We start from the raw sequence: 24,250 nt of genomic DNA, 5'->3' as shown, positions 1-24,250 counted from the left end.
GCATTGATGAATTGATGCTTTTGAACCGTGGTGTTGGAGAAGACTCTTGAGAGTCCCTTGGACTGTAAGGAGATGCAACCAGTCAATCCTAAAGGCAATCCATCCTGAATGTTTATTGGAAGAACTGATGCTGAAGCTGAAACTCTGATACTTTGGCCACCTGATGTGAAGAACTGCCTCATTTGAAAAGACCCTGATGCTGGGAAATATTGAAGGTGGTAGGAGAAGGGGGTGACAGAGGATGAGATGGTTGTATGGCATCACTGACTTGATGGTCATGAGTTTGACTAAGCTCCGGGAGTTGGTGATGGACCGGGAAGCCTGACGTGCTGCTGTCCACGGAGTCACATAGAGTTGGACATGACTGAGTGACTGAACTGAACTGAACTTGTTGACCTTAACCCCCACTTCTTCAGGCTGACCATCCATCACCTGGAGAGTAAAACCCATACCGGCAGCTGGACACGAAGGGCCCTCTGGGTGTGGTCTCCACGGGCTTTCATTTCTAGAAGTGAGGAAGATGTGGGGGAGAGCCACACAAGGGCCTTCAAATGAACCTGCAATGTTTTAACATTTTATTACTTAAAAACATAAGAAGCAAACATGGTACAGTGTTGACATCGGGCAAAGCTGGGTGATGGGTACATAAGTCTCCCACCCAGTGTGTGTGTGTGATTTTGTTCCTTTGCAAATGAGCTGGTTTCTGAACTTGAGAGGAGGGCTGGGCTCCAAGGAGACAATTAGGATTTTAACAGCTTACTGTAAGTGGAACACTTCATTTCTCTAAGTATTGAGAAGTGCATGTTAATAGTTATTCCAACCAACAGTTAATCTGTCAAAGAGTTCTATCAGACGTAGACATTCAGAGAGATGTTCTAATAAATAAGCCCTATAATCAGCAGAAACCTGCAGAGCCTTTGCTGGAGGAAGTCAATCTGTGCACAGTGCAGTATCCAGGCAGGTTTGTTCTTTAGATTCACAAGTCATTTTGTTGTCAGAGTATTACATTATTATCTATGCTTTCCTGTAAGCTTGAAATATTTCATAATTAAAATTAGATTGCCATGTAGATCCTTCTGTGGGACATTGTGATCCCCCCAAAGACGTTCCGGTCATTTTCCCAGTACCTGTGAATATGTGACCTTACAAGGTAAAAGGGACCTTGTGGGTATGATTGAGTTAAGGATTTGGGGATCTAGGGATTATCTCAGTGGGCCTGCTGGAATCAGGGCTTCCCCAGTGGCCCAGTGGTAAAGAATCCACCTGGTTTGGGAAGATACCCTAGAGTAGGAAATGGCAACCTACTCCAGTATTTTTGCCTGGGAAATCCCATGGACAGAGGAGCCAGAGAGGCTATGGTCCATGGGTCCACAAATAGTGGAATGACCAACTGAGCACTACTGCTGGAGTCACAGGTCATTCATTATCAGAGAGTCAGGTGCCTCAGTCAGAGGGGATATGAAGATGGAATTAGTAGCCGGAATTGTGGGGTTATGAGTTGATGAACGTGGGCAGCCTTTGCTCAGTCGTTCAGTCATGTCCAACTCTTTGCGACCCCATGGAGTAGTCCTCTAGGCTCCTCTGTCCATGGGATTTTTCCGGGCAAGAATACTGGAGTGGGTTGCCACTTCCTCCTCCAAGTGGGCAGCCTTTAGAAACTGACAAAGTCAGGGAACCATTTCTCTCCAAGTCTCCAGAAGGATGGTTTCCGGCCCCTGTGAGACTCACTGGAGACTTCTGACCTCCAGAACTGTGAATGATCTTGTGTTTTTTGAAGCCACCAAGTGTGTGGCAATTTGTTGCAGCAGCAATAGGAAATGAATCTGGACATGGTCAGCAACTACACCAACTGGTGGTGATACAGTTTCTCAAAGCAGGAACAAGAGGTCCGGAAAGGGCCCCCCCTCCCACTCAAGATGGCACAGCTGGCCTCCCCAGGTTCCTGAATCCTCAGTCCTGGGTTTCCCTAGAGTCCACTCAGCACTGTCTAACTTCAGCAGGAAAGCAGGGAGGCCAAAGACTCATGGAGCCAAGAGCCCTGACCTGCATAGTCAGCATTACCACTCCCAGGGCCTCAAATACTCAGTTCCTCCTGGGCCCCCCAGAGCCAAGATACTTGGTACTCCTAGTCTGGGTGGGGGTTAACTGCCTAGGCCTTCTCTTGGGTCTTGCACATGAAAAGATGGATTTTCCAGTTGATGGACACCCAAGTGCTTCTGATCTCGCCCCATGACCCCTGAACTTCCTTGTTCCCCTTCTGCCCTGGGTAGAGAGCTGTGTCTTCTGACCTCCATGCCTATTGGACAACTTTTGGCAATTGCTTAGTCTGCAGCAGTGCCAATTCTGGGGGGGACGGGGTGAGGTCCTTTCAGAGACCCCCACTCCAATCACTTTAGGAGTTTACAGTCTAGTAGGGGAAACTATGATATGTGCTGGACAGCTACAGACCAAGGTGGCCTGTGACTATAGCGGGAGGGAGAGATCTGAGATTCCACGTTTGCTCATTCAGATACTCTTGAAGGCTCTCAAATCATTTCCCTTCTGCCCATCTGGACTCTAAATGCTGAAAATGTGATCCTTTGCTATGAAGGTGAAAAATATCTTCCTAGAGAGACAAAACAGAAGCAGATAAAAAAATTTTCTTAGCGATAGCTGAAGCTCCAATACTTTGCCCACCTGATTCAAAGAGCCAACTCATTGGAAAAGACCCTAATGCTGGGAAAGATCGAGGGCAAAAGGAGAAGAGGGTGTCAGAGGATGAGGTGGCTGGATGGCATCACTGACAAGAGTTTTCACAAACTCTAAGAGATAGTGAAGGACAGGGAAGCCTGGTGTGCTGCAGTCCATGGGGTCTCAAAAGAGTCGGATACAACTTAGTGACTGAAAAACAACAATCGGTGAGGATGTGAGTGCCCTGGTATTGCTGGGACAGCTGTGGGGTCTCAGACAAGAGAAAGCAGGGAGGGACCTTCAGGGACTCAAGTCAGATTCCAAAAGACGCTCAGCATTGTGCTGCGAAAGCCCTGGAGGCAGTCTCGGCTGTGGGGGTTGCCATAGGAGAGTGTTGCAAGGAAAAGGACAGAATGAGCTAAGCTAAGAACATGCTGACAGCAGAAGGTGTTCACAGTTGCAAGGGGGTCAAGGAGTACCCGGCATTAACTCTTGTGTTGGGAAATAATCTGTGTATGCTAGATTAACCCACTCGTGCCTTTAGCAGTATATCAATGCCCCTGAAGGAACTTCACTGGTGAGTCTATTGGGTCAACGCAGGACTTCAGGTATTCAAAAACATGTGGTCGGAGCAGGTGCCCTGAACAAAAAGGATAAAGAGGACACACTTGATAAGGTGGGAGTCATAATTCAACGTGCTCAGAGACATCGTCAGGTGGAGGACTAACAGGGGTCAGCCAGGAGGGGTGGAAGTGTCGGGGTTAACTGGAAGAGCTGAGTAAAGAACATTGTTCTTCGGAAACGAAAGTGACAACAGTAAGGATTCATGACCAGTTACCTTCTCTGCAGAAGAGAAATTGATTAGAACCACAGCAAGGAGCAGCCCGATCTATCTTTTTGATTACATTCAAATCTGACCAAAAGACAATTTGGAGCCACTATCGCAGTCAGGCGGACTGCCCTCCTCCCTTGGTTCTCTGGACTGTCGGTAAGAAGGTAGAATAGGGGGCTGCCCTTGGCAAGGCTGAGCTTGCCCAGAGAATGGGGGCCTCAGAAGTCAGGATGGAGGAGGGAGGTGGGGACAGGGCAGGAAAAAGTGACTGCCCAGAACCAGCTCCAATGTGGGTTTAGGACAAAAGAATAGAGAAAAAAGAAGGGCGGAAGGACAGGTAGATAAGATGTCATTCTGAACGTGAGACAGAAAGAGGTAAAGAGAAGAGATGAAAGCTGGAGGCAAGAGTGAAGGATGGGGGAAAACATGGCGACGATGAACAGAGCCAAGACAGGGTAAAAACAAGATGACAATGCAGAAAGCCAAGTATGGGTCATGGGAGAACAATGGGTCATGGAGAGGAGAACAAAGGCCAGGACGGAGCCAGCACAGGCCTGGAAGCGTTCATACTGCAGCCCACAGATTTGGCTGTACAAAGGGGACTAAGAGATTCTGCCAAAAACAGAGATAAGCACCCTGCTGTGTGGCTGGGCTGGAACTGCAGCTCTACAGTTAGTTAACGCTGGCTTAACAAAACGTTCTGGTATACAGAAAGCCCTTACGAGTCAGGTGGGCTTCCTTATCAAGACATTCAGGGTCTTTCACTCACACCACGTCACTGTGATGACGACAAATCCAGGAAGTTCTGAATGCTAGAAGGTCAAATGGCAGTAGATTATCTACTGACTCCTGAGCTCCCCATTCTCCAGGCAAACTCAACCTTGCCAAGGGCAGCCCCCTTATTCTACCTTCTTACCAACAATCCAGATCATTGCTACAATGATGCTCAAACTAAAAGTCAGACTTGTGGTTGCCAGGGGGAAGGGGAGCAGGGCAAGGAGGATTGGAAGTTTGGGGTTAGCAGATGCAAACTATTATATATATAGGATGGATAAACAACAAGATCTTACTGTATAGCACAGGGAACCATAGTCTGGTATCTGGTAATAAGCTATAATGGAAAAGAATGTGAAAAAGAATATATATCACTTATATATACATATATGTATGTATTAATATAAGTGAATCACTCTATGCCAGAAATTAACACAACATTGTAAATCAACTATACTTCAATAAAAATTTTTATTTTACTTTACTTATTTTTGACTGCATCTGGGTTTTCATTGTTTCGGGAGGACTTTCTCTAGTTGCAGTGAGTGGACTTCTCGTTGCAATCACTTCTCTTGTTGGGGAGTTTTTGAGCGTGAGGGCTTCGGTAGGTATGGTGCATGAGTTTAGTTGCTCTGCAGCATGTGGAATCGTCTCGGACTAGGTACTGAACCCATGTCCTCTGCATTGGCAGGCAGATTCTTAACCACTGGCCTGCAAGAGAAGTCCAAAAAAATATTCTTAATTAAAAAAAAAAAGTCAGAGCCTTGTCCTGTTACCTGTATTTTATAGAGTTTTACCCAATCTGGATAGGAGGGTATGGTATTACAAGAGACATGTGACACAGTGGTTGGAATTCAGGCTCTATGCTTGGTGGCCTGGGTTCATATCCCTGCTTTGCTACTTCACACTGAGAACTGTGGCCTCAATTTTTTTATCTGTAAAATGGGTACATTGATAACACCCACCTCATAGGGTTGTTGTGAATAGTAAATGAACGTCTACATGTTAAGTGCTTAGAGCAGTGCCTGGCACATGGAAAGTACTCTCTATTTCTCAGTGATTATGACTGCTTAGCGTTCATAAGAACAAAATATGAGGACAGGAAGTAGGAGGTCCTAGGTAAAGGGAGGAGAGGTTACTTTGGAGTGGACATGTGTGGCTATGTGGTGCAGGGGTCAGAGAGATGGGAACGGGCTTCCAATTGAAGCTGGGGGTTTGAGTGTGGCCCTTCCTGAGGGTTTGTTGCCATTTCTGATTGAGCTAGGTCCAAGACAGGAAACCGAGGGCCTCATCTGTCCATCAAGTGGGGAATAATAATAATTCTAGGTCCCCAAATGAGAGACTTCAGGGGATATCTATATGTACCTATACGTATATCAAAATGTGTGCTGAGCCTCAGGCTTCACTGCACCCTAGCCCCGGAAATCCGTAATATGGTAGGGCCACCTGACACTTGAAGAAACAAAATCAGATTTGGAATCTGCCACCTGCCAGCATTTTGACCTTTGCCCCCAGTTTCCTCCCCTCCCTCAGTGAGCTGTTATAAAGATCCAGCAAGTAGAGTAAGCAAAGGCAAACCCAACTGGATCCCCAAGAGTCATCACTTACAGAGCCAGTGTGCAGAAGAGCTGCAGCCCTACCTGTGAAATCAAAACTCTGCTGGTAATAGAACTGTAAATAGTGTCTTTACGGACAAGAGGTGAAGGACGTCTTTAAAAATGCCAAAAGCACAATCATAAGGCTCAAGATTAACGTGATCCCTCCAACTACAGGATTTCCGGAAAACAAAGGACACAATGGTCAAAGATACTGACCAGGAGGAGAATGGATACATGTGTGTGTATGGCTGATTCCCTTTGCTGTCACCTGAAACTATCACAACATTGTAAATCTGCTGTGCCCCAATATAAAATAAAAAGTTAAAAAGAAGATAATGACCACATAGCAGATTGGGAAAAGATACTGCAATACCTCAAGCCCAAAAGTGACTAGTATCTAGATAATACAGGACCTCCTGCATATCAACAAGACAGAGAGAAGAAACTAGGGGAAAAATGGGCCAAGAAGAGGAACAGGCCATTTTCAGAGTAAGAAACTGAAAGGACAAATATAGGTAGAGACGTTCACTGGTTACAAGGTAATTGCAAATTAAACTGATGAGACACTACTTGCCACATGTTTGGCAAAAATTAAAAAGCTAAGGAGTGCCAAATGGGTTAGGATGTGAGGCTATAAGCTTCCTACATTACTGGAGGTCATGGGTAGGTGGTGCAGCCTTCCTCAGTCAGACCACCTGTATCTATACCACATAATCAATAATCCATAATAACCAATAATCAATAATTATTAATAATCAATAATCCTAGGAATTTACATATAGATATACCCTGAAGTCTCTCATGCAGGGACATAAGGACACCTTCATGAGGATGCTCATCATAGCAGAGGGTTGATGGCAGGGGCAAGGCTGTGGATGGGATGATGGTGGGGGCAGGCCTCAGTCCAAGGCCCTCCCGTGTAGCAGTGGACAGGTGAAACTCGGTGGCTGCACTCTCTGAGTCCTCTACGGCAGCGAGAAGCAATGGAGATGTATAGCTAGCAACACAGATGGATCATACTAACATAGGCTGGAAGGAAAAGTGCACCTACCCTAATTTACACAAGCAGATTTGACATCAGTATAAATTTAAAAACACGTCTAGAAAACAACCTGAAATTCCAAAAACACAAACAAGGACATATACAAAACATGTCAGGATGGTTGTGTAAGGGGAATGGGAATTGTGATAAAAGGATACAACTGTTTCTAACAGGAGTGCAAACCATGTGTTTAGCACAGAAACTGGCCTGCGGTAAGCACTCCCTAAGGGTTTGCTATTACTAATTAATCAAGAAGAATAGTTCAACAATATACCTAAGTCAAATCATTATGTTGTATGCTACCACACACATGAACTCTGAATACATTATGCTAAGTAAAGTAAGCCAGACACAAAGGACAAATACTGTCTGATTCTACTTAACGGGAGATCTCTAGTAGTCAAATCCATAGTGACTGAGAGTACTGTCGAATACTGGTTTCCAGGGACTGGGGGCAGGGAGCAAGGGGCAGTTAGTATTTAATGGGTAGAGCATCAGTTTAGGAAGACGAAAAAGTTCTGGAGATAATGGTGTGATTGCACAACAACGTTAATGTTTGTAATGGCACTAAATTGTACTCACAAAAATGATAAAATGATTAAGAATAGTAAGTTTTTAAAAAAATCATTATAAACTTTAAATGCCACAAGTCAAATGCCAAAGTTTAAATGTCTTTAAACTTATACAATGCCGTACGTCAACTATATAGCTCAATAAAACCGGAGAGAATTCCCTGGCGGTCCAGTGGTTAGGACTCCACACTCTCACTGCCGAGGGCCAGCGTTCAATCCCCGGTCAAAGAGCTAAGATCCTACATGTCTCAAGGTCAAAAAACCTCAACGTGAAACAGAAGCAATATTGTAACAAATTCAATAAAGAATTTAAAAATGGCTCACATCAAAAAAATCTTCAAAAAAAGGACTCTTATCCAAAATATACAAAGAACCTTTAAAACTCAACCATAGGAAAACAAAAACTTCATTAAAAAATAGGCTAAGACCTTAACAGGTATCTCACCAAAGAAAATATACAGATGACGAATTAGCATACCAAAAACTCCACATCATATGTCATCAGGGAAATGCAAATTAAAACAAAGTAAGATACTACTACATACCTAATAGAATGACCAAGATCCAGAACACTGACAACTCCAAATGCTGGTGAGGATGTGGGGCAATAGGAGCTCTCATTCATCGCCAGTGGGAATGCAAAATGGTGCAGCCATTTTGGAAGACAGTGGCAGTTTCTAACACAATTAACGAATAGCTGAGAAACAGCTGAGAAAAGAAGAGAAGCAAAAGGCAAAGGAGAAAAAGAAAGATATACCCATCTGAATGCAGAGTTCCAAAGAATATCAAGGAGAGATAAGAAAGCCTTCCTCAGTGATCAATGCAAAGAAATAGAGGAAAACAATAAAATGGGAAAGACTAGAGGTCTCTTCAAGAAAATAAGAGATACCAAGGGAACATTTCATGCAAAGATGGGCTCAATAAAGGACAGAAATGGTACATACCTAACAGAAGCAGAAGATATTAAGAAAAGGCGGCAAGAATACACAGAAGAACTAGACAAAAAAGATCTTCATGACCCAGATAATCACAATGGTGTGATCACTCACCTAGAGCCGGACATCCCGGAATGTGAAGTCATACGGGCCTTAGGAAGCATCGCTATGAACACAGCTAGTGAAGGTGATGGAATTCTAGTTGAGCTATTTCATATTCTAAAAAGATGATGCTGTTAAGGTGCTGTACTCAATATACCAGGAAATTTGGAAAACTCGGCAATGGCCACAAGACTGGAAAAGGTCAGTTTTCATTCCAATCCCAAAGAAAGGCAATGCCAAAGAGTGTTCAAACTACCGCACAATTGCATTCATCTCACACGCTAGCAAAGTAATGCTCAAAATTCTCCTTGCCAGGCTTCAACAGTACATGAACTGTGAACTTCCAGGTGCTCAAGCTGGATTTAGAAGAGGCAGAGGAACCAGAGATCAAATTGCCAAGATCCGTTGGATCATCAAGAAAGCAGGAGAGTACCAGAAAAACATATATTTCTGTTTTACTGATTACACCAAAGCCTTTGACTGTGTGGATCACAACAAACTGTGGAAAATTCTTCAAGAGATGGGAATACCAGACTACTTTACCTGCCTGCTGAGAAATCTGCGTGCAGGTCAAGAAGGAACAGTTAGAACCAGACATGGAACAACAGACTGGTTCCAAATTGGGAAAGGAATATGTCAAGGCTGTATATTGTCACCCTGCTTATTTAACTTATATGCAGAGTATATAATGCAAAATTCCAGGCTGGATGAAGCACAACTGGAATCAAGATTGCCAGGAGAAACATCAATAACCTCAGATATGCAGATGACACCACACCTAAGGCAGAAACCGAAGAAGAACTAAAGAGTCTCGAAAGAGGAGAGTGAAAAAGCTGGCTTAAAACTTAACATTCAGAAAATGAAGATCATGGCATCTGGTCCCATCACTTCATGGCAAATAGATGGGGAAACAATGGAAACAGTGACAGACTTTATTTTGGGGGGCTCCAAAATCACTGCAGATGGTGATTTCAGCCACGAAATGAAAAGATGTTTGCTCCTTGGACAAAAAGCTATGACCAACCTAGACAGCATATTGAAGAGCAGAGACATTAGTTTGCCAACAGAAGTCCGTCTAGTCAAAGCTATGGTTTTCCCAGTAGTCATGTATGGATGTGAGAGTCGGACTATAAAGAAAGTTGAACACAGAAGAACTGATGCTTTCAAACTGTGGTGTTGGAGAAGACTCTTGAGAGTCCCTTGGACTGCAAGGAGATCCAACCAGTCCATCCTAAAGGAAATCAGTCCTGAATATTCATTGGAAGGACTGATGCTGAAGCTGAAACTCCAATACTTCGGCCACCTGAAGTGAAGAACTGACTCATTGGAAAAGACCCTGATGCTGGGAAAGATTGAGGACAGAACGAAAAGAGGATGACAGAGAATGCAATAGTTGGATGGCGTCACCGACTCAATGGACATGAGTTTGAGCAAGCTGCGGGAGTTGGTGATGGACAGGGAAGCCTGGCATGCTGCAGTCCATGGGGTCGCAAAGGGTCGGACAGGACTGAAATGAACTGAACACAATTAACATACTTTTACCATAAGATCCAGCAATCTATTCCTTGGTATTTATCCCAGAGGTTGATAACATGTTCACGCAAAAACCTGCACAGGATGTTTATAGCAGCTTTATTCATAATTGCCAGAACTTGGAAGCTACAAAGATATCCTTCAGCAGGTGAGTGAATATACTATATTCCAGACAATGGAATATTATTTAGATTAAAAAGGAACGACCTATCAAGCCATGACAAGACATGGAGGAAACTTAAATATATTTTACTAAGTTAAAGAAGCCAATATGAAAAGGCTACATACTGTGTGATTCCAACTTTATGACATTTTGGAAAAGGCAAAACTATGGAGACAATAAAAAGATCAGTGATTGCCTAGGGTTGGGAGAGTAGAATGGAAATGAATACAGAGCACAGAGAAATTTTAGAACAGTGAGGATACTCTATGTGATGCTGTAATGATGGATGCATGTCATTATACATTTGTCTAATCCCATAGAATATGTAACATCAAGAGTGAACCCTAAGGTAAACTATGGACTTTGGGTGATTATGATGTGTCAGTGTAGGTTCATCTTTGGTAAGAAATGTACTATTCTGGTGAGTGATGTTGACAACAGGGAGAGCAATGCATGTTGAAGGGAAGGGAATGCATGGAAATCTCTGCACCTTCCTCTCAATTTTGTTATAATTGTTTATTTGTTCTAAAAAATAAAGGTTCCCCCCACCAACCATTCTTTTTAGGAGCCTAGAACAGTTTCTGGCAGTGATTAAGTCTTTTATAAAAATATTTATTTTTACTTATTTATTTGGTTGTGCCAAGTCTTATTGTGGCACACAGGATCTTTACGTGTGGCACGTGGGATCCAGTTCCCCAAACAGGGATCAAATTCCTACATTGGGAGCTCAGAATCTTAGCCACTGGACCACCAGAAAAGTCCAAGCAAATATCTCTTCAATGATTGAACAAAAGCTAGTTGCTGTCAGAGTCGCCCACAAACTGAGAGAAATCTTCCCATCCTCCCCTCAAAGGTCTGAATTAGGGTTCACCACATTTTATATTTATACCTCTCCTTCCCTAAAAGCATCTCAAAGCCCAGAAATGTCATCTACTCGCCCACATAAAGTCCCCCCACCTCCCCCGACAATGGTGGGAGAGTTGGAACTTGAACTCAAGGCCCTTGCAGTTAAACCTGGTAGCTTTCACCCATTCCAGAAATTCCCGTGGCCTCAGGGTTTGTAACCCAGGAAGCAGTAGAACTCCATAGGTTAAGGGGAGTGAGTCAGAGTCTTGCCACTTGTGGATTTCAAAACAGAAGAGACAGCAGACTTCACCCCGTGAAGAAATTCATCAGACAGTTCTGTTATGACATCAAGAAAGCTGAATTCAGCAGATACCCACAGGATGTGGGTGTGTTTTGACCACACCTCTCTCAGCAGTTACAATACAAGCCAAAGGGAAGAGCCCAGACACCATGACTGGCAGAAAAGTGACCATTTGGGGGAATTTATTTACATTTTACGAAATGATGTTTTCAGTGCAGAAAGCAAGGTCTTCACGTTGCTGTGTGTGCACAGACCAAACCAGCTTCAGGTTAATGGCTTCTGACAACCTGAAACAGCAGAATAGGAAGGACTTCCCAGGAAGTCCGGTGGCTAAGACTCCATGCTCCCAATGCACAGGGCCTGGGTTCAATCCCTGGTCAGGGAACTAGATCCCACACGCCACAAATAAGAGCCTGCATGCCACAACTCAAGATCCTGCATGCTGCAATGAAGATAGAAGATTCCGCAACTAAAACCTGGCACAGCCAAATAAATAAAAATAAATGTTTTTAAAAAAGGAATAGTGGAATATGGCCCATCGATGGTCCTCCCTCGTGAAACCTTCACTCAGTGGTACCTGAGTTTCCCTGGATTTTTTCTAATGTGCTGCCGCCGCAGCTCCTTACTCATTCACTGAGATCATAGTCTTACTGTTTGAACTGGAGAGTATTCAACCTTAGTTGCATCTTAGAATCACCTGGAGAGTTTTTAAAAATCCCAGTGCCTGGGTTGGGCTTCCCAGGTGGCGCTAATGGTAAAGAATCTGCCTGCCGATGCAGGAAATGCAAGAGACTCGGGTTCGATCCCCGAGTTGGGAAGATCTCGTGGAGAAGGGAATGGTTACGCACTCCAGTGTCTTTGCCATGGACAAGAATCCCATGGACAGAGGAGCCTGGTGGGCTACAGTCTACGGGGCTGCAAAGAGTCAGACACGACTGAGTGACTGAGCACAACGCCTGGGTTTCACCTTCCCAGTGAAACCAGAACTTCTGGGATTTGAGCGCGGGAATCAGTATTCGTTAAGCTCCCCAAAGTAGTCCCCACATGCAGCTGTTTTTTTTTTTTTCTTTCCTGAAGCATAGTTGCTGTACAATATTATCTAAGCTACAGATGTACAATATAGTGACTCATAATTCTTCAAGGTTATACTCCGTTTATAGTTATAATAGAATATTGACTATATTTCCTGTGTTGTACAATATATCTTCGTAGCTTATTTTATACCTAATAATTTGTACCTCTTAATCCCCTGGATTGTCCCTCCCATCCACTGGTAACCAGCACTTTATTCTCTATGAGTTGACTTCTTTTTTGTTACATTCGCTAGTTTGCTGTCTCTTTCAGAGCATGTGGCTTGCATTTAAGTCCTGCTTAGGGGACATATTCAGAAAAGATGCATTAAATTAAGCACAATAAAGGATTCCTTCTGTGGAAACTGATGCCGGGCCCTTGCCCTGGACCACACTGTAAGTGAAAATCAGACGTCCAAGGCACAGATGCGCTGGCCCTCACCTCCCGGGGTCCCGGGGAAAACAGCTTTGCTGAGGGTACAAATGGGACCCAGGAGCCTTCAAACTCGACAGTCACCTGAGCTGTAGCCTCGCTCCTCCCAGATCCTCCATTCTTTTGGTGCTAATTGGAGGAGATACCACCAGGACCCATTTCCATAGCTCTGTACCGGCCATCCAGCTTGTGGGGATACTTCCTTCTCTGATGCGGTAGCAGATGGGGTCAGGATGGTGCGAACCGGGAGCTGTGGCGAGAGCTCCAGAGGAATCTACCTGCCCCTCTGCTTACAGCTTTCAGTCTGTTTCCTCCAGGTTTCCTGGATTCCACCATCGAGGCTCTTTGTTCCATAGTTCTCCTGTGCTTAGTCGCTCAGCCATGTCTGAGTCTTTGCGACCCCATGGACTGTAGCCCGCCAGGCTCCTCCGTCCATGGGATTCTCCAGGCCAGAATACTGGAGTGGGCTGACATTTCCTTCTGCAAGGGATCTTCCCAACCCAGGGATCAAACCCAGGTCTCCCACATTACAGGCAGATTCTTTACGGTCTGAGCCACCAGGGAAGCCCTAGCCATGAAGCCTATAGTTCTCCTAGCCTATGACAAAGATCGGGTTGGATTTAAAGGGGAAGATAACTTACTATAACCAAGGGGTTTGGGGGGAGCAAAATTTGAGCCCTTGTCTGCCAGTCACAGGGCAGACAGGAATCGCCACGTCTGTTTCTGAGACTAGAGATAACAATAGCTCATATATATTTTTATTTTCATAAAGTTGTGAAATAGGCATAACATAAAATGTATTATTTTCACTGTTTTTAAATATGCTGTTCTGCAGCATTAAGAACCTTCACACTGTTGTGAAACCATCACCACCGTCCATCTCAGAGGTTTTTCCGTCTTCCCAAACTGAAACTCCACCCCCTCCCCCCATTAAACAAGTCCCTGTTCCGCCTCCTCCCTAGTCCTTGACAACCACTGTTCTTTCTGTCTCTATGAATCCGACTGCTCTATGTACCATACCTAAGTGGAATCATACCGTATTGGTCCGTTTGTGATCAGGTTGTTTCACTTCACATAATGTCTTTCAGGTTCATCTTCACTGCTGCATGTGTCAGAATTTCCATCCTTTTAAAGGAAAAATTGTTGTTGTTCAGTCACCAAGTTGTGTCTGACTCTTTGCGACCCCGTGGACGGCAGCACACCAGGCTTCCCTGTCCTTCACTATCTCCTGGAGTTTGCTCAGATTCATGTCCATTGAATCGGTGATGCTATCTAACCATCTTATGCTCTGCCGCCCCCTTCTCCTCTTGTGTTCAATCATTCCCAGCATCAGGGTCTTTTCCAATCAGTCAGCTCTTCGAATCAGGTGGCCAAAGTATTGGAACTTCAGCTTCAGCATCAGTCTTTCCAATGAATATTTAGGGTTGGTTTCCTTTAGAACTGACTTCAGGGTGAATAATGTTCCATTGTATGTATGGACCACATTTTGTTTATTTGTTCATCCATGATAGACACATGGATTGCCTCCACACGTGGATTATCTACAGCCTCCACATAGTCTCAGATGATAAAGAATCTGCCTGCAGTGCAGGAGACCCAGGTTCACTTCCTGGGTGGGGAAGATCCCCTGGAGAAGGGAACAGCAACCCTCTCCAGTATTCCTGCCTCGAGAATCCCATGGACAGAGGAGCCTTGGGGGCTACAGTTCATGGGATCGCAAAGAGTCAAACAGAACTGAGCAACTAACACTTTCACTTTCACACTTTCAACAACATGATAGCTAATATTTTGGGGCAGTCTCTGGGTGCCAGACACTCTTCTAAACACTTCACTTATATTAACTCATTTAATCTTCCCAGCAACCTGTGAGTTAGGTTCCATCATCACTGACACGTTTCAGGTTTGCAAAAGGAAGCACAGAGCGAGAAAGTCACTTGCCTGGGTATCCCAGTGAGTCAGGACTCCAATGCAACTCGTGACTGCTGCAGACCCCACTGAGCAGAGCCAAAGCAGACTCCAAACTCCACCAGAGCCCGGACTTATTATTAAAGCAAGAGGCTCTAGTTTGGCTACCATGCATCCACATTTTTTTATTAATACAAATAGGAAACCCATGTTACCGGAACCCCCCAATCAAGATGCATAGTTTGATATTTTTAGTATTTCTTGGTAAAACAAAAACAAAAGCTGAGCTAGGAGGTGTCATTTGAATGGGACCCCCCAGTGTCAGGCCTTCTCTTGTGGTTCAGCTGGTAAAGAATCCGCTTGCAATGCGGGAGACCTGGGTTCAATCCCTGAGTTGGGAAGATCCCCTGGAGAAGGGAAAGGCTACCCACTCCCGTATTCTGGCCTGGAGAATTCCATGGACTATAGAGTCCACGGGGTCGCAAAGAGTCGGACACAACTGAGCGACTTTTCACTTTCCCCAGTGTCAGAGGTCGTGGTTCAACCTGAAGGTTTATAACTGGGTCACCTAGACAGATATTCTAAACCAGGCCTGTTCTGGAGAAAGGGGCCTATTGCTGTATCGGGCAAGTGTGCCAGGGTTCATTTAGAGATTTACCCAACTTGGTTGAGAGCCTTGAGGGTGACTCCTCTTGGTAAAAGTGAGTCACATCAGGAAGACGGCAGATTTCTGCTCCTTCGGAACACAAGCTTCCATCCTCCCTGGTCACACTGGCTCTCGGCCCTTACCAGTCATCTTTTCATTTTTTTAAAAATTCATTCATTCAGTTTATGTATTTGGCTGCATCAAGTCTTAGCTGTGGCATGTGGCCTCAGTAGTTGTGGCACGCAAGCTTAGTTGCCCCAAAGCGTCTTAATTCTCCAACCTGGGGTCGGACCCATATCCCCTGCCTTACAAGGTGGATTCTTAACCACTGGACCCCCAGGGAAGTCCTGCGACCAGTCTTCTTGATGTCATGGGAGACCCAGGAAGAGGAGGACTTTATATTAGCTGAACCCACTACCCTCCAGGGGAAGGACAGCCCAGCACCGTGCCAGAGAGGACAGGAGATGCTCACTTGGAAGATTCCTGAGTCACACTTCATGCCCAGACATTTACCTTGTTTCTGTCTCCCTTGCAATAGCCCCCTGTAATCCCTCTTTGTTTCCGGACAGTCGATTCATTCTTTCCGGTGCTACCAGTAAGATGTGAATTTGATCATCCACTCCCCTCCTCAAAAACCCACAGTGGCTCCCCATTGCCTACAGAGTGTATGCCTGAATACCCCTTGCGTTTGGAAATGCTCTGTATGGAGCCCCAGATTTCATTTCCGGCCCCATCTGCTGCCTTCTCCCCCACGCCCTTCCTGCCTAGACTAACTCCACATGCCCCTCTGCTCCCCACTCTCCCTCCCCCATCCATCTTCCACCTCAGCCACTCCCTGAAGGTTTCCTCCTTTGTAAACTGCCCCCTCCTTGCTGCTTCTTCAATGCCAGCACTGCAAATAGCAGGGGAGGGTACTCAGCACTCCTGGGGCCCTGTCTTGGATTGCTGTGGGGCCTTCACAGGTCACTTCCCCTATAGCTAATAAATTCTGCAAGGACACTGACTGTGGAGTTACCTTTGGGCAGGGCAGAAACTCAAGCTCTTCTATTTATCAGTCATATGATTTCCTCTCTGGGTGCAGCATCTTTTCTTAGTCATCGTCCCTCTGTCTTGTTTTTATAGCAATGTTTCTTAAAACGGGTTTGGAGGAAGGTGAGGACCATTGAAAGTCACCCGGGGGTGAATGAGCTACTGATGACAGTGGGAAGTACTAGTCTAGTGTATGTAGGCTGTGTGTTAGTCGCTAAATAGCGTCCTACTCTTTGCCACCCCATGGACTGGTAGCCCACCAGGCACCTCTGTCCAAGGATTCTCCAGGCGAGAATACTGGAGTGGGTTACGGTTCCCTTCTCCAAAGGATCTTCCCGACCCAAGGTCTCCTGCTTTGCAGGCAGATTCTTTACTGTCTGAGCCAACAGGGCAAGAGCCGGCGAAGGGTAGAGTGGGGAGAAGGTTGAGAACCACTGCTCGGTAGCCACACTGGTTGAAAGAACAGCCCTGTTTCCTCTCCAGTTGCCTCAACCCACTGCAGATGGGCTCTGGTCCCTACAGAGCCACCAAATTCCTTTCTCTGACATGGTCCTCTAAGAGCAGAAGCCCAGCACACTGTTACCTGCTCGACACTGTCTGTGCCATTTGCTTTGTTCAATTTCAGATCACTCCTTTCTCAGCTTCCTCCTCCGGCCCCTCTGCTGCTCCCCGTATATTTTACACATACATAGCCCCATACCGGATTGTCTTGAGCTCAGCTCACATGTTGCTCTTGCTTCACCCTGGGACACTGTCCCCAGACAACACAGTCACTGGTGGGGCAGAGGTTGCTACCTAAATACAGATGAGTCAAGTTTTAGTCTGCATTTGAGAGCTTTCTGAGCTTCTGATTAGAACTTCTAACTTCTAACTGGGTGCCCCAAAGTAGCCTCAATTTCTGTCCAAACTAATACTTTTATTTATTTTTTTAATATTTATTTGTTTGGCTGTGCTGGGCCTTAGTTGCAGCACAAGGGGTCTTCTATCTTTGCTGCGGTATGTGGACTCTTAGTTGCTGTATGCAAACTCTTAGTTAGAGCATGTGGGATCTAGTGCCCCGACCAAACTCAGGTCCCCCTGCATTGGGAGTGCAGAGTCTTCTTAGCCACTGGACCATCAAGGAAGTTCCTAACTAATGCTTTTATAGGGAGAGATAAACTTGCATTTGGAGAAGGAACTGGGAACCCATTCCGGTATTCTTGCCTAGAGATTCCCATGGGCCGAGGAGCCTGGTGGGCTAGAGTCCGTGGGGTCGTGAAGAGTCGGACACAACTGAGCAACTAATACACACATACTTGCATGACTGGCTCCAATCCTTCACCTTCTGCTTCACTGTGGGCTTCACCCCACCCCTTGATTTTGGGCTTGGCCATTTGACTTCCTTTGGCCAGTAGGGTAGAAGTGGCACTGTGCCTTAGTTGAGTCTCTGGCGTTGCTGTGAAAGGAGTCTCTCCTGCCTCCTGAGTCTGGGCCTACAGTGAACACACACAGAGTGAAGCTGCCCCAGCCAACGTGCAGACCTAAAGCCAGAAGCAGAGCGGCCCCATGACTGCAGATGCATCAGAGCCACTGACCCTCAGGACCCAGGACTGTGAGATTAAAGGATTGTGGTCTTCAGCCACTGAATGTTGGGGTGATTTGTTACACACCATGATTGTAGCAACAGCTAACTAGTACAATCTTACATAGTAAGATTCTTTGCAACACCATGGACAGTAGCCCGCCAGGCTCCTCTGTCCACGGAATTGTCCAGGCAAGAATACTGGAGTGGGTTGCCATTTCCTACTCCAGGGGATCTTCCCCACCCAGGGATCGAAACCACGTCTTTGGAGGCTCTGGCACTGGGAGGCGGATTCATTACCAATCCGCCACCTGGGAAGCCCATAAAACATAGATACACAAACTAAGATTAGTTATTTGAGGAAAACCCACAGAACTACCACCAAGGGAAGGAAATAAAGCATCACTCAACACCCCAGAAACTTACATGTGCCCTTCCTGATCACCACCTCCTCTCTCAGCCCTAGATATAACCACAGATTTTACTTAAAAAAAAAAAAAAAACTCTTACTTTTCTTAATAGATTATCATCCATATGTGCATTCTTAAATTAGTTTGCTTTTTTTTTTAAATTGGAGGATAATTGTTTATAATATTGTGCTGGTTTCTGCCATCCATCAGCATGAATCAGCCACAGGTATATATATGTCCCCTCCCTCTTGAGCCTTCCTCCCGTCTCCCACCGCACCCCCCAGGTTGTCACAGAGCATTGGGTTGAGCTCCCTGTATCACGCAGCGAATTCCCACCGGCTGTCTATTTTACATATGGTAATGTATATGTTTCCACGCTATACACAATTTTGATTGCTTTTTATCTTGATGTGAATGGAATCTGTCTCTATTTTTTGTGTGTCCTATTTTATTTGCTCCCTGAGGTTTGTGGTTAATAAATTGTTTATTGTTGGGTTGTTTCTATTTACTGTTAATGGTCAGGGTAATTATCAGATACTGACTTAAACTCATGCAAGGAGAAGGTGCTTCTTGTTACTCATATTAACATTATTACTTCTATTTTTTAATAGATTAGTCCAGTATTGGGGCTAGGAGTTGATTACTTATTACTGGGACTAATATTAATTTTTTGTTGAGCTTTAACGCTTTCTTAATTGGTGGCTGCTTTTAGGCCTACTATGGTGGTGTTAAATCTTACTCTCTATCTGTTTCTTAAAGGCTGTACCTTTTTAGACTAACTTTTAAAAATACAGTGGGATTTATTTCGATTTTTTGGTATTTTTAAAGCTGAACTAATATTCATTTTCTGGACAACCAGCTATCACCAGGCTTGTTAGGTGTATCACCTCTACTTATAAATCTTCTCACTATTTTGCCACATAGATGAGTTGGTTCTTGGTAAATTGTCCATAAGTAGCTCGTCTGGTTTCGGGGTACTTAGCTAAAATTTGTTTTGTTAAGTCTTTACTAGTTAATTCATTATGCAAAAAGTACAAGGGGTAATCTTTGCTTTTTTGTATTTTGATTTTTTTCTTTCATTGTTCCCTTGCTGTACTTTCTCTGTAGCGCCATTTTTTAAATTTCTATCTCCTATACTTTATTTTTTTTCTATCTCCTATACTTTAAATGATAAATAAATGTTTTGTTTTATATTATTTTTTGGGCTCCAAAATCACTGTAGATGGTGACTGCAGCCATGAAATTAAAAGACGTTTACTCCTTGGAAGGGAAGTTATGACCAACCTAGATAGCATATCAAAAAGCAGAGACATTACTTTGCCAACAAAGGTCCATCTGGTCAAGGCTATGGTTTTTCCAGTGGTCGTGTATGGATGTGAGAGTTGGACTGTGAAGAAAGCTGAGTGCCGAAAAATTGATGCTTTTGAACTGTGGTGTTGGAGAAGACTCTTGAGAATTCCTTGGACTGCAAGGAGATCCAACCAGTCCATCCTGAAGGAGATCAGTCCTGGGTGTTCATTGGAAGGACTGATGCTGAAGCTGAAACTCCAGTACTTTGGCCACCTCATGGGAAGAGTTGACTCATTGGAAAAAGCCCTAATGCTGGGAGGGATTGGGGGCAGGAGGAGAAGTGGACGACAGAGGATGAGATGGTTGGATGGCATCACCAACTCAATGGACATGGGTTTGAGTAAACTCCAGGAGTTGGTGATGGACAGGGAGGCCTGGCATGCTGCGATTCATGGGGTTGCAAAGAGTCTGACACTACTGAGCGACTGAACTGAACTGAACTGAAGGTTTGTGAGAATTATCCAGATTGTTACATGTGTGACCATTTCCACTGCTGAGTAATACTCCTTATGTGAACAAACTAAAATGTAACGATCTATTCTGGGGCGCCAGTGGGGGGAGGGGTCCCCAACCTCCAGGATCTAATGCCTGATGATCTGAGGTGGAGCTGATGTAATAATAATAGAAATAAAGCTCACAATAAATATATTGCTCTTGAATCATCCTGAAACCATCCCCCATCAGGTCTGTGGAAAAATTGTCTCCCACAAAATTGGTCTCTGGTGCCAAAAATGTTGGGGACCTCTGAATACTGTTCTACAAATAAAAGCTATTTCAGACATTTCTGGTTTTCTGCTATTACAAACAATCCTGTGTGAGCGTTCCTATAATCAGAGGTTGGCACATTTTTTCTGTAAAGGAATATTTTACATTTTGTGGCCAAATATAGTCTCTATTTGGAGAAGGAAATGGCAACCCACTCCAATATTCTTGCCTGGAGAATCCCATGGACAGAGGAGCCTGGCGGGCTACAGTCCATGCTGTCCCAGAGTTGGACAGGACTTAGTGATTAAACAACAATGGTCTTTGTCAAACATTCTTCTTTATTTTGAAATAAAATTTAAAATATGGAAAAAAGGAAAAATCATTCTAAAAACTGTAAAATAGTTCTTAGCTCACGAGCTGTACAAAATCAGACTGGGGGCAGGATTGGGCAGTGGGCTGTAGTTTATTGTTGCCCTCTGCTCTCTGAGATCCGCATACATGTACATAAATATTTCTGTAGGAACGTAATGGCTGGTTGTAGGGTTCACACATTTTTACCCTCACTGGATAATGCCAGTCTGTGTGTGTGTGTGTGTGTGATTTTATTTATTTATTTATTTTTGACTGTGCTCGATCTTCATTGCTGCCCAGGTTTTTTTCTCTAGCTGCAGTGTTAGTGTTTGGGCTTCTCATTGAAATTACTTCTCTTGTTGCAGGGCACAGGCTCTAGGGCATGTGGGCTCAGTTAGTTGCAGCTCCTGGGCTCTTAAAGCACAGGTTCAATAATTGTTGCGCATGGGCTTCACTGTTCTGTGGCATGTGGGATCTTCCTGGATCAGGGACCGAACTCTTGTCTCTTGCATTGGCAGGCAGATTCTTTGCCACCGAGCCATCAGGGGCGCCCCAATGCTGCCTAGTTTTATATTCAGCATGTGGAAAACGGAAATCCCACCCCCTCAAGCAAATGAGCCCGTGAGAGCCTGCTGCACAAAGAAAATGGCCTTCCTGTGGTCCTCTGGGGCTGGAGGATCTGCCACTGCGGCATCTCCTCTCCCTGTCCAGGTGATGCTGAGCTGTGCCACTGTTAGGCTGGTACCTGTCAGAGTGTGCCAGGGAGGGTGGTGCTAGAGAGTCTGGCACCGGGCATTGAGGCTAGGTGGCAAGTTTGGATTTTATTCGAAAACCAGTGGACGGAGTGGAGCAGGGCTGTGACAAGTCTGAACTACATTTTAAAAGAATTGCTTTGGCTGCAGAGAGTGGATTTTTAGGGGACAAGAGAGGAGGAAGGGAGACCAGAAGGTAGGGACCTGACTGCAGGAGTCTTGTGAGAGTTGGGGGGGGGGCGGTTAGGGGCCCCATGGATGCGCCTCCTTCACACCCACACACCCACACATCACACTCACATCTCCAGCCACCCTGCTCTTATCCCCTTGCACATCCCATACCCCATTTCATTTTTCTAAAAAAATTATTTATTTCTTTCTGGCCGTGTTGGGTCTTAGTTGCGGCACATGGAATTTTTTCGATGCTCAAACTCAACAGTTGACCTTTGACCTGTGGGATATTAGTCCCCGCCACCAGGGATTAGGTTATTAACCAGTGGACCGCCAGGGAGGTCCCACACCCCATCTCTGCAGTCCTCTAACCCAGGGAACACAGTTCCCACTACAAACCTTCCCTGGCTTCTCCCTGCCCCCCAAAACATCTGGCTCCACTTCATGTGATGTAATGATAAATGTGATAACCCTGTGTGATAAATGTGAAACCCAAAGTCTGTTTCCTCACTGAACTTCAGAGGACTCTCACGTTCAAATCTTTTTTGTCATTCTGCCCATCACAAGCCAGGGAGAGCATGCTGAAACAAGAGTGTGGAGCTGAATCCATTGTCTGGCACCCACCGCCAGCAGCTGTGATCCTGACTGGGGTGATTAGGAATCCAAGGACCCCAAGGGTGAGCCCACAGGCTGGGTCACAGGGAGAAAGACAGCTTGGTAAAGTGGCCGAGCCAGAACTGGAGCCCGCAGGAATGTGGGCTCCTTGAAATACTAAGAAGGTGTCTTCTGGAACCTCACTGTGCCAGAAGGCGCAAAGGTGGAGGTACCGGAGCCAGAACCTCCGTCAAGAGGAATCCGGGAGCAACCAACTGATTAGTTCCTTTTATCTCACCTACAGCATCAGTGGTTGTTACAGCACCTCTGCCCCCAGATATGACCCAAGGCACTGCTTGTATTCAGAGTTCTTGACTCCATTCCTGCCTGATCCACCAGAGAAGCTGCCACCCACAGAGAGAAATGAACTCACAACAAAAGGTCAAATTATCCAATTAGTTGGCTACTGGGACTGGAAAAAGAAAAGGCAGAGGGAGGAGAAAAGGAAGTAGGAAGGGGTGCTGGCCTGCAGGGGAGAGGGTGAGAAAACTGAAAGGATAAATACTGGGCTTTCCTTTTTGTTTGTAAACTAATTAGGATATTGGGCTTCTCTGGTGGCTCAGAGGTAAAGAATCCTAAGGGCAATGCAGGAGAAGCGAGTTCGATTCCTGGGTGAGGAAGATCCCTTGGAGAAGGAAATGGCAACCCACTCCAGTATTCTTGCCTGGGAGATCCCACGTACAGAGGAGCCTTGTGGGCTATGGGGTTGCAAAAGAGTCAGACATGACTTAGCAACTACACAACAACAAATTAGGATATTGGTAATACTTACAATGGTAAAGCCTAAAGCAGGGAATGGCAACCCACTCCAGTATTCTTGCTGGAGAATTCCATGGACAGAGGAACCTGGTGGGCTACAGTCCATGGGGTTGCAAACAGTCGGACACTACTAAGCAATTAGCACACACACAATAGTAAAGAATGTGTTTTATTAAAACACAGCAAATTCTTTCAATGTGGGTTAGATCAGGACTATACACACTGTGTTCCAGTGACAGGGGCTGATCCATGAACTGTGTGGCTGGTCCAAGAAGTAATAAGTACAGAAGGCAAGAGAAGTTTTTAAGCAAGTTTTATAGCAATTTATCAGAGTAATTTTCTGACCGTTGAGTCTAATAATCAAAACAGGACTTGCGTTTTCTGGATTTATCATATTCTTAGTGTAAGGGAGGCAATTTTTACCTCTGCCCTTTTTGGGTTTTTGGCTGGGCCTGAGGATTAAATTGACATAAAACAGATTAACAAGAGAAAATCACACACCTTTATTTAAAACGAGTCTTATATGACACAAGAGCCCTCGTAAGAAAATGCAGACCCAAAGAAAGGGATAAACCCTTAATGGTTTTTATCATAGGTTGAACAAAGAGAGGCAATTGTAGAAAAGAAACAAAAGCATAGGGAGGCTAAAGGAAGATGAGAATTATTTCAGCAAGGTCTGTTTGTACAGAGTTCTCCTGGGTTCAACTCCCTGGCCCTGATAATAACATTACTTTTCTCCCAGTATAGGGAAGGCATCTTCCATCTGGGGGTTTATCTCCTGCTTTTAGGGAGAAAAAGGGGAGAATCAGAATACCCTTCTTGTACCTACTTTGTTAAAAATGTATTTAGCTTAAACTAATCTTTATGCCAAAGCCAAATGGCTTTTTGGGGAGGGGGGTGTTGCTCTGGGTCTTTGTTGCTGCCCACAGGCTCTCTCTAGTTGTGGCGTGCAGAGACTACTTTTCATTGCAGTTCATGGGCTTCTCATTGCAATGGCTTCTCTTGTTGCAGAGCACGTGCTCTAGATCTCAGGCTCAGTAGTTTTGTCACAGGGGCTTGGTTGCTCCTCAGCATGCAGAATCATTC

At 45.0% G+C, this 24,250-nt stretch overlaps 1 long non-coding RNA gene across 2 annotated transcripts in view; it reads right to left on the bottom strand.

Annotated features, from left to right (window-relative positions):
- Nucleotides 1–4,761: 4,761 nt before the first annotated feature.
- Nucleotides 4,762–24,250, bottom strand: part of LOC133066127 (uncharacterized) — a 56,153-nt gene continuing 36,664 nt past the window's right edge. The window contains exons 5-6 of one of the 2 annotated variants that reach the window (XR_009695086.1): nucleotides 13,908–13,996; nucleotides 4,762–4,987 (exon numbers count right to left, since the gene is read on the bottom strand). This is a non-coding gene — a long non-coding RNA (uncharacterized LOC133066127). The remainder of the gene's footprint in view (nucleotides 4,988–13,907; nucleotides 13,997–24,250) is intronic. The other variant, XR_009695085.1, reaches the window with a different exon arrangement.

The sequence above is a fragment of the Dama dama genome, chromosome 2, assembly GCF_033118175.1.
Source record: "Dama dama isolate Ldn47 chromosome 2, ASM3311817v1, whole genome shotgun sequence".
In the NCBI taxonomy this organism is placed as follows: Eukaryota; Metazoa; Chordata; class Mammalia; order Artiodactyla; family Cervidae; genus Dama; species Dama dama.
Note: the sequence above shows the minus strand (reverse complement) of the source record. Positions and strands in the feature narration are given on the sequence as shown.